General features: G+C 46.4%; 1 pseudogene; it reads left to right on the forward strand.

Moving 5' to 3' along the window:
- The first annotated feature begins 5,464 nt into the window (after window positions 1–5,464).
- On the forward strand, window positions 5,465–6,070 carry LOC101286289 (reticulocalbin-1-like; annotated as a pseudogene).
- The last annotated feature ends 4,299 nt before the right edge of the window (window positions 6,071–10,369 follow it).

Consider the following 10,369-nt stretch of genomic DNA (forward strand, 5'->3'; position numbering starts at 1 on the left):
ATCTAAATAACATTTAGCACTTCACCCAACAACAGAATACACACTCCTTTCAAGTACACATGGAACAGCCACCATACCCTAGGCCATTAAAAAAGAACCTTAACAAATTTAAGAGAACTGAACTTGTATAAGGTATGTTCTCTGGTCATAATGGAATTAAACTAGAAATCAACAACAGAAAGATAACAGGAAAACCTCCAATCACTTGGAAATTAAACAATATACTTCTAAATAACCCATGGTCAATGAGGAAGTAGCAAGGGAGATTAGAAAATATTTTTAATTGAGCATAAATTAAAATACAACAAATCAAAATTTGTACCATGCAACTAAAGCAGTGCTTAGAGGAAAACTTATAGCATCAAATGTTTATAAATTTTAAAAAAAGAAAAAGAAAAATTTTAAATCACTGATCTAAAAACCTCACCCTAGGAAATAAAAGAAGAAGAGAAAAATAAACCCAAAGGAAGCTGAAGAAAGAATATAATAAAGATAAGAAAAGAAATCAATTGAATTAAAACAGAAAGCAATTAAGAAAGTCAGTTAAACCAATCTGGATCTTTGAAAAGATCAACAATACTCATAAACTTCTACAAAGACTGATAAAGGAACTGAGAGAGAAATTATCAAAATCAGGAATAAAAGAGAGGCACAAATAGGAATAAAAGAGGGGCTACCACTAGAGATATCACAAACATTAAAAAGATAATAAAGGAAAACTATGGACAGCTCTGCACGCATAAATTCTCTAACTTAGGTAAAATGGACCAGTTCCTCAAAAAACAAAAACTACAAAATTCACCTACTATGAAATAAATAACCTGAATAGTTCTATAACAACTAAAGAAATTTAGTTTGTAGTTACAAAAAAACCCTCCAAGCTAGATAATTTCACTGTAGAATTCTATCAGACAATTGAAGAAGAAATAATATCCATTCTACACAGTGTCTGTCAGAAAAGAAAAAAGGAGGAAACACTTCCCAACCATTTTATTAGGCCAGCATTATCCTGATATAAAAACCCTATAAAGAAAGTATTAAAAAAAGAAAACTAGAGATCAATAGCCTTTATGAACATCGATGCAAAAGTCCTCAACAAAATATTTACAAATAAAATCCAGCAATATTTAGAAAGAAGGATATACAGCAACCAAGAGGCATTTATTCTGGAAATGAAAGGCTGGTTTGGTTTTCAAAAATCAATCATTGTAATCCACCATGTTAACATTCTAAAGAAGAAACATCACATGATCCCATTAATTGATGGAAAAAAAATCATTTGACAAAGGTCAACACCCATTGATTGATTTTAAAACTCCTGGCAAACTAGAAATAGAGGGGAACTTCCTCAGTCTGGACATCTATGAAAAGCCTCTAGCTAACATTACTTGAATCTTAAAGGAAAGGGACCAAGCAGGCTGGAGTTGTTGAGGACCCAGGGGCAGGGTGACACTTGGTTTATATATTATTATCTCCATTTTACAGTTAAGGAACTTGAACCTGACTGGAGAGCTCAGAAGGCAGGAGGTCTTGGGATGACAGGGAGGAGAGAGTGCCCACAGGGGACAGCGGTTGGGGGTGGGGGGTGGGGCGGGTGAGGGCTCTGGCTGGGCCACAGAGACTCTCAGAGGAGACATGCCTCCCACGGCCAGGGGTTTTGTATGCCATGTCATTTAGTCTTTGAAACCACCCAGTGCAGACGAAGCTGTGATCCCAATTTACAGATGCAGAAATTGAGGCTCGGTGTGGGCAAATCCCATGCCCGCAGGTCATACCAATAACAGGTGGCAGAGCTGGGACTTGAAGAAAAGACACTGAATGGAACCATATCTCAAGCCAGAGCTAGTTTGCCTCCTGCTGCCCACAAGTTTCGACTCCAGCTCCTTGCGGAAAATAACTATAGCAACCATAAAACCTACTGGTTAACGTGCTCTTCCCTGATTAAGGCTATTGGTGAAAGTGTACTTGTGATCCCAAAAGGCTATGTGAATTTCACACCTTGCACTTCTTGGTGGGACTCAGGCTCCTCCAAGAAAATCATGAAGCAAGAGCTATAATCAAGGCCCAAGTTTTCAGACTATACATAGTTTCCAGCTGCCTGGTCATGTGAATTTGCTGCCCGTTTGCTCCTACAGAGACTCCCACGGTGCTGTGTTAGGAACGAGGGATAAGAATGACTCCTCGCTCCGTGAGCTGGTGCAGTGAGCAGAGATGCTGGTGTCAAACCCAGGCTCCAGTCCCCTCTCTGCTCTCACGAGCTGCGTGACCTTGGGCGTAGAGGACACTTAGCTCCTCTGGGCCTCAGTTTCTAATTTTTTTAAATGGGGGATTTTAATGTCTACTTCATGGCATAGCTACCCACCGTCTGACACGTAGTAAATGCTCGGTAATGATTGTGACACTGTGACAACGGGCTCTCTCAGCCAGAAAGGCGTCCTCTATTTGACCTGACCACGGACGATCAGAGGGTGACTAAACTCTTCCTCTGAAAAGGTGGACACGTACAAGTAACCAACATCTTCTTTCCTGTCCACGTGCAAGGAGCCCAGCAGGTCAGAGGATTCTTGGAAGAGCTTGGAAGCTCTGAGCCTGAGGTTGAAGGACAAGACCAATCAAGGGACAGCACCCACTAAGGAACTAGATCCGCACGGAGCTGCCTCCTGCTTTGGGGAGAAGTTTCCATCCAACACCCGCCTTCTCGGAGCAATTTCCCTCCTCCTTCTGGAGAACGAAAAAGAAGCCAGATGCATGCTTTTAAAAATAAACTATGCAAGAGAAACAAGCAGAATATCATGTGTTTGCTCCCAAGCTGGTCTGAAATATTTGAAACGCGGAGACTCAAAACTGTCAGGAATCAGCAGAGCTCTTAGGTTTGTTTCAACATTTGGGGTGAAAAACAAAGGGATTCAAATCTGTACTTTAAAGCTTCCACACAGCATTTTGGATTGCCATAACAATAGGCATGGTTTTCCATCCAAAGAGAAAGTCGGATTGGGCTCCACATACAAAAATAGCCCCGCTAATTGGACCGCAGGGGGGAAGTGTAATATTTGAAATCACGCAGACGAAGCTGTTTTATCGTTTACAATGATTAAGAAGAGAGGGTTTGCTCTGTGGCCAAACGAAAAGAGATGTTTTAAAAACACATATAGGGCTCCCCTGGTGGTGCAGTGGTTGAGAGTCCGCCTGCCGATGCAGGGGACACGGGTTCGTGCCCCGGTCCGGGAGGATCCCACATGCCGCGGAGTGGCTGGGCCCGTGAGCCATGGCCGCTGAGCCTGCGCGTCCGGAGCCTGTGCTCCGCAACGGGAGAGGCCACAACAGTGAGAGGCCCGCGTACCGCAAAGCAAAACAAAACAAAACAAACAAACAAACAAAAAACATATAACTTAGTGGTTTACAGCAAACACTCAGGGGCCAGACAGCCCGGGTCTGAACTTGGACTCCACCACTTCTGTGCGACCCTAGGCAAGTGACTTAACCCCACCGGGCCTCTGGGTTCTATGAAAATTAAACGAGCAAATATTTTTCAAGCATCGTATCTGGCTCACAGTAAGTTCTATTAAAGTGTTTGTAAAATAATAAATAACTTTTAAAATTAAAGGTGGAAAATCTTCAGGGGTTTTGAAGCATTCTCTCGCATTCACTGGGTTCTTTACATTTTAGTTTTATCAGATCATTAGTGTAGATTCCTCAAGGCCCTCTCAAGTCCAAGATGAAGGTGCTGGGAATTGAGTCTGTAGCTCAAACTTTTTTCCCTCAGGGTCTCACTCCATGATAAAAGTTGGGGAAGGGACTCTTATTTTTAAATGTAGTTTTGCCAGGTTCTTCACAGAAAGGTTCTGATCGAGTGGGTTTTATCATCAGACAAGTTTGGGAACCACTAACTCAAACCGAATTCCTTCTAATCAGTAGGAATACCAGGGTTTGGCCAGCTGCTTTCTTTGGTGCCAGGATTTTGTCTACTCCTGTCACCCAAGTGTCCAAAAACAAAAGAGAAGGGACTTTCAGGCACAAAACCTCCCTTAGAAGATGCAGGGCAGGAGGTCCTAGGGAATCAGGAGAAGGCCCTCCTAGAGTTTTAATTCCACCCATGAGCTCCATTTATAGAAAACCTTATACGATTGCACGTAAGAGGAGCTCCCTGGGGGCACCCACGGGCCATGATACTGACCCCTTCAGCCCTCAGGGCAGCGGGTGGGACCAGGCACCCCTACACTGTCTGCTGGGCACCGGTACCCAGAGCACCTCTGAGGAGCCCTGGGCAGGGAGGTTCCTCCAGCAGGGTACCCTGTTCCTCCCTGGCTACCGAGGACGCCTTGGGTCAATGTCGAGGGATGAATAGTGCTGGAGAGCTTGTCAGCAGCCCCAGTTCAGCCCCCAGGGAGGGTCACCCAGGTGCACATGCGTCAGCCACGCTCGACCCTGGCACTGAGTAAAGTCCACTTAGGGCTTTTCAGTTTCACACGTCTGTCTTGTTGAATTCTGAATTGTATTTCCTTCCTATCCCCGAATCAACCCCTCTCTGAAGGGTCCCAGAGTCTGGGTTCTGTGGACCCACTGCCCTCCCCACGGGTCAGCCCCTGAGGCCACATCCCGGCTGCTGACCCGCCGCCAAACCACAGGCACCGGCACCTGCCACCAGGCTGGCCAAGTGGCCTGGCTCAGTTCCCAGCCTGCGCCGCTGGGAAAGAATGAGTCAGCAATGTCTCGTCTCCTGGGCCTTACGCGGAGTGTGACCTGAAAGCCACAAGAAGGGGGCTTCCCTGGTGGCGCAGTGGTTGAGAGTCCGCCTGCCGATGCAGGGGACGCGGGTTCGAGCCCCGTTCCGGGAAGATCCCACATGCCGCGGAGTGGCTGGGCCCGTGAGCCATGGCTGCTGAGCCTGCGCATCCGGAGCCTGTGCTCCGCAACGGGAGAGGCCACAACAGTGAGAGGCCCGCGTACCGCAAAAAAAAAAAAAAAAAAGCCACAAGAAGTACATGACTTGAGGATGGTCCCAGTAGAGAACACCCTAAAACCTGAGAGTCTCAGGGATGGGAAAAATCTTAGAGGTCTTGTTGCTCAAACCCTCTTCATGTGCTAGAGGATCTCAGACTCTGGACCCACACTGCCCTGTGTGAGCTTGAGCAACTTAGTGGCCCTCTGTGCCTCAATCTTCCCATCTATAAAATGGGGGTAGTAACAGTACTTACCTGATAGGGTTGTTGGTAAGATCAAATGAGTTAATCAATGTACAGTGTACATGGCACATGGTAACACCTGACAAATGTCAGCTGTCGTTATCACTATTATTTAGAGCAATCCCTTCTCTGGTAGAGGCTTCACATGACTGCTTCCAGGGATATGAAGATCACAACCGCAAGGGGCAGTAATCCACATACCGAGCTCTAAGTTCCCTCTCCCCTGAGTCTGTACAAAACACAACTTCCGTTGCACCTTGAAAGATACCTGTAGTCCCACAGAGTTTCATGAGACTTCAGATCATCACACCTTTAAAAAGATGCTGCCATGCGATGAGAGAAGGTTCAAGCCTGCGGACCTCGATGGTGACAAGACAGCCACCCGGGAGGAGTTCACCACCTTTCTGCCCCCTGAGGAGTTTGAGCACATGAAGGAAATTGTGGTTCGGGAAACTCTGGAGGACCTCAACGAGAACGGGGATGGCCTTGTGTATCAGGATGAGTATATTGCTGATATGTTTTCCCACAAGGAGAATGGCCCTGAGCCAGACTGGGTGCTGTCAGAACGGGAGCAGTTTAATGAATTCTGAGATCTGAACAAGGACGGGAAGCTGGACAGAGATGAGAATCGCCGCTGGATCCTCCTGCAAGGTTATGACCACGCGCATGCTGGGGCCAGGCACCTGGTGTACGAGCCGGACAAAAACAAGGATGAGAAGCTCACTAAGGAGGAGATCTCGGACAACTGGAACATGTTTGTTGGAAGCCAAGCTACTAATTATGGGGAAGATCTCACCAAAAACCATGATGAGCTTTGATGCACACTCACCATAATATGACAGACTGTCGTAAGCTTTCTTTTATTGTCCTGGATAATTGCTACAATTGTCTCAGCAGTTGTGTCCCCCCAGAAAAGGAAGTTTATCACCTCAGATTGGGTTTAGAATTATTTTTTACTCAATATTTGCTGGAAAATAGTCATCACTAATCTTTGAGTAAGATTTCTGTCCAAATACATTAAAATCTTGGTAAATTGCAATGCTCTATGGGGATATATTGCTAAAACATGACTTTTTAGATTTTTCCATGAAATATGAACTAAAAGGGAATAAAATTTGAAAAAGCCCCGTTATTCAGAAGTTGGGTGAGTGGGGAGAGGGCAGTATACGGAGTGACTGCTATGTATTTTAACTGCATGATTTTTACATTTGCCACTGTTAGATAATTGGTGAGGGAAAATTCTGATTAAGCTTCAGTGGTATCTCATCCTACACAGGCTTCTTTCAGAGTAAGGCTGATATCAGATTCTCCTTCTTGACTGTACTCTGAGCTGTTACTGTAAATGGCATATAAACCTCTGTGCATTTTTCTGTATGGACCTGCTAATGTGCACAACAGATCCACCCATCTTTGTTTTTTGTCTTTGTTTTTTACAATAGAAGCAATTAAAAAAGGTAATGTGAAAAAGAAAGGAATTTTAAAGGTAGGGAGCAAAGATGAATGTCAGGCATTTGAAGAGCTATAGGAAAATGGTAAACACTTTATCGTACTTGAGAAATTTTTCTTGACATGTAAATGAAGTAGACCTGATCTTTGAAAAAGTGAATAGACATCCAATCCATTTCCTTACTGATCTCTGATAGGAGTAGGGAGTAGGGTCCTAGGAAAGCCTGCTTAGTGGAGCCCTGGAACCCTTCTCATCCAGTCCCGGTGACTCCACAACCCTTGGACCTGCCCCAGGACCACTTACACCATGCAATTGACAAAGCAGTGTTCCAAGCCACTGGCTGAACTGGAAGAAATAACTTTTACAGGTTGAAATTCTACCTTTTAAGGAGAAAGTGGATGAAACAAAGGATCCCTCTGAGGATTAAAAAAAAAAAAAAAAAAAAAGACCTCATTTCCTTCAAAAGTTCTCCAAAGGGAAAAAAAAAAACATTCTCCAAAGGAAATGTTTTCGTGTCCCTTTGCTCCCCTGGCCCACATCTTCTCAAAAATTGCCAATTAGTCCACTATATCTCCAAACAACTGAAAGCAATGTTCAGGTGTAGACAGATCAGCACAAAATACAGTCAGATCATCACCTCCTTTGTTCTAGACACTGGATCTCTAGTAATACAGTCTGAGGTCACATTAGCCAACTGAGTGCCCTCCTACATGGCTGGCCCATAAAATTGAGCCTAGCATTAGCTAGAATCTTCCAGGCCCCTTTTCCCATGCTCTCCCCCCTCCTTCCCTTCCCCAGCCTGTGCTTGTTTAGTTCATCTTTTTATACTCAAAGGCAAGACTTCAATCAACGTATTAACTTTCATCGTGTCTGCTCTGGCCTGACTTTCATAAAAGTTACCACCGTGGTGTCAGCTGTGACTGTCATTGGCCCCCAATCCATACCCTGATTACAGTCTCTGAGCCGGTCCCCACCTCCCTTTCCTGCCCTAGAGGTAGCGGCACAGGGAGGACTCAGTCCATCTCTGGACAGAATCAGCAGGCCCTTGAACCCTCCAGCCACAGACCAGAGTGTCAAAAAATAAATAAATAAATGAAAGCTCAGCTCAGTGTGGGGTCATGGAGCCGCCGCGTCCAGGAGCTGATCAGAGCCAAGAGGCAGGTGTGAACATGAAGAAGGTTCACAGAAGACCTGGGTCCTAGTCCCACTTTGACACGGACTCTGAGTGTGACCTCGGGCAGGAAACATCCCCTCTGGGCCTCACTCCCTTATCTACTGGGCTTGATATCTTAGGCCCTGTCTCACCCACAAATTCTATCATCCCCTCAAATAACTGTTGCCCAGAGCCCTCCACTGCACTTTGCCCACCCCAAGGGTTAGGACGCGTGAAGTTCCCCCCTTTCCCCATCTCTGGGGGTGAGTACACTGTGCAGCCACGTTAAGAAGCTCCTGGATGATTCCCTAGTATGGTCAGGTCTGAGAAGCACCCACCTGACAGAGGGATGGTAATTCACACTGCTTTGTGCATTTTCTGATACGTCACTTCACCTTTCCTGGACACAAATCTTTTCCCCACAGTTGTCTATAAGCCCCAAGAGAGAAGAACCCCGGTTTTATGAATCTCTGTATCCCTCCACATTCCAAACGCAGGGCCTGACATTTAGGAAGGGCTCAGGAAATACTGGTTCATCACTAATGGATTGATGTCATTCAGATTTCCTTACTCAACCCCACATCTCTAGAGCACTGAATAAACTCTGTGAGCGCAGTGAATTCCACTCCAAAAAGAGGAAGGAGGCCTGGAGTATTCCAGGCAAGCACCAGGACAGATCCGGGGCTAGGACCAGGATGGATCTCATGGCCGGGACTGGATTCTCTCTTCCAAGCCCCGCCTAGAAGGATGTTAACTCATCCTGCCCAGGCTGCTGTCTGTTTACCTCTCACAAAGGTCCATGGTCAGCTCCCCTGGAGAGCTGCTCAGACGATTGCTGACACCAGACATACGATGACTCACTCCATGTTCATGACAGGAGCCTCATCCCCCTTCAGCTTGGTCTTCCTTTTGTCCTCACTCAGAACTGCTCAAGGACCACAGCCAAGTCTCAAGGTGAAAGAGGACCAGAGGGCGAAGAACATCTTATGATTAAACTGTTTTAAAGCAATGGCTGATACATTTATATTTCCAAAATAGATGGTGTTTGGAACAGGTAGTAAAAATACACCTTGTTCTCCTGGGAGGTCTCAAATGTAGAATCTGAATGTGAGCCCACTGGCCTCCCTGTATTTCATGAACACATCGAGTTTGTTCCTACCTCAGGGCCTTTGTACTTGCCGCCCTCATCACCTGGGATGCTTTTTCCTCCTGCAGTCACATGGCTTGCACCCTCACGTCCTTTTAGGGTTCTATTTCAGCATCACCTGAGGAGAGAGACCCCCTAAGTCTACACTCTACACAATATTGCAGTGCCCTTCTAGATTGAGATGGCCCCTACCCGTCTCATCCTGCCTGATTTCCCCCCTCTGACATGCCATCTGTTTGTTTATTGCTGTTTTTCTCCTGTTCAATGAAGTCCCAAGAGAGCAGAGATTTTATCGGTTTGTTAACTTGCACGGCCCCCTGTGCTGAGTGCAGGGCCTAGCTAAGAACAGGCACTCAACACATAGCTGTCGAAAGAGTCCACTAGTACGGAACTATTTTGGGACCTGGGATGCTGGGCTAAGGCACTAAACATTGAATCGCAAATGCTTTGACTGCTCAGTGCTGGGGCCCTGCTCGATCACTCAGCTTCAGGCCTTTTATCTGTGAAATGTGAGCGTGACACCTGACTTACTGACCCCAGCAGGGTGAGAAGATTAAGTAAGATAAACTGTCCAGAGGGGCTTTGTAAAAGGAACACAAACTCTTGCTGCACAAGAAAAAATGGTAGTTATAGTGATTAAATATTTTAATACCTGAATCAGTGGAAACCTTAGAAGCTGTGCCCAGAACCCCAGGCAAGGAAGGCCGGAGAGGGGCGCTGACACACCCAGAGCCACAGAGCTCACCGAGTCGACTCCTCCTTGACATTTACCAGATGCTACTCTCTCTGTCAACACCGGTGAGTTTCCCAGACTCCTCAGCAAAGTGTGGCAGCACACAGCCTTGGCCAGAACTGTTTTTCTTTTGGGGGAGCTGTGAGTCTTACCCTGGTCAGGAATACACTGAGTGCATTCAGCCGACCCCCCGAGACACTCCTGAGCCCGCAGGTTGGCCCCAAACGAGGCCAAGGCACAGACTGCGCGCTAACCCCCTGGATTCCAAGAGGCGGATCGCAGACAGGGGACTCCCGTCTAGCCCCGACCTCTCATAAAGGGTTACATGGCGATGCCGCAGCCCCAGAACCTTTCTTGACGTGTCTGTGTCTGTTTCAGAGGCCGACAGAAGCTATAGGTGTCCATTGGCTGCCAGGGAAGTCCAGACTCTGAGGTCAGCCCACCATCAATTTTAGCTGCATCTTCCATCTTATGGCCTGGGAAGCCTGAGCGAGGCTGGGCCACCTAGCTCCCCTGAGACCCTGGGCTGAGTTGAATCATGTCCCCCCAGAAGTCAAGTCTTTCCCAGAACCTCAGAATGTGGCCTTATTTGGAAACAGGGTCTTTATAGGAATAGTTAATTAATGAACAGGAGGTCACACTGGAGAAGGACAAGCCCTAAATCCAGTCTGACTGCTGTCATGAGAAGACACGGAGACACAGGCAC

Source organism: Orcinus orca, chromosome 13, assembly GCF_937001465.1.
Source record: "Orcinus orca chromosome 13, mOrcOrc1.1, whole genome shotgun sequence".
Taxonomy (NCBI): Eukaryota; Metazoa; Chordata; class Mammalia; order Artiodactyla; family Delphinidae; genus Orcinus; species Orcinus orca.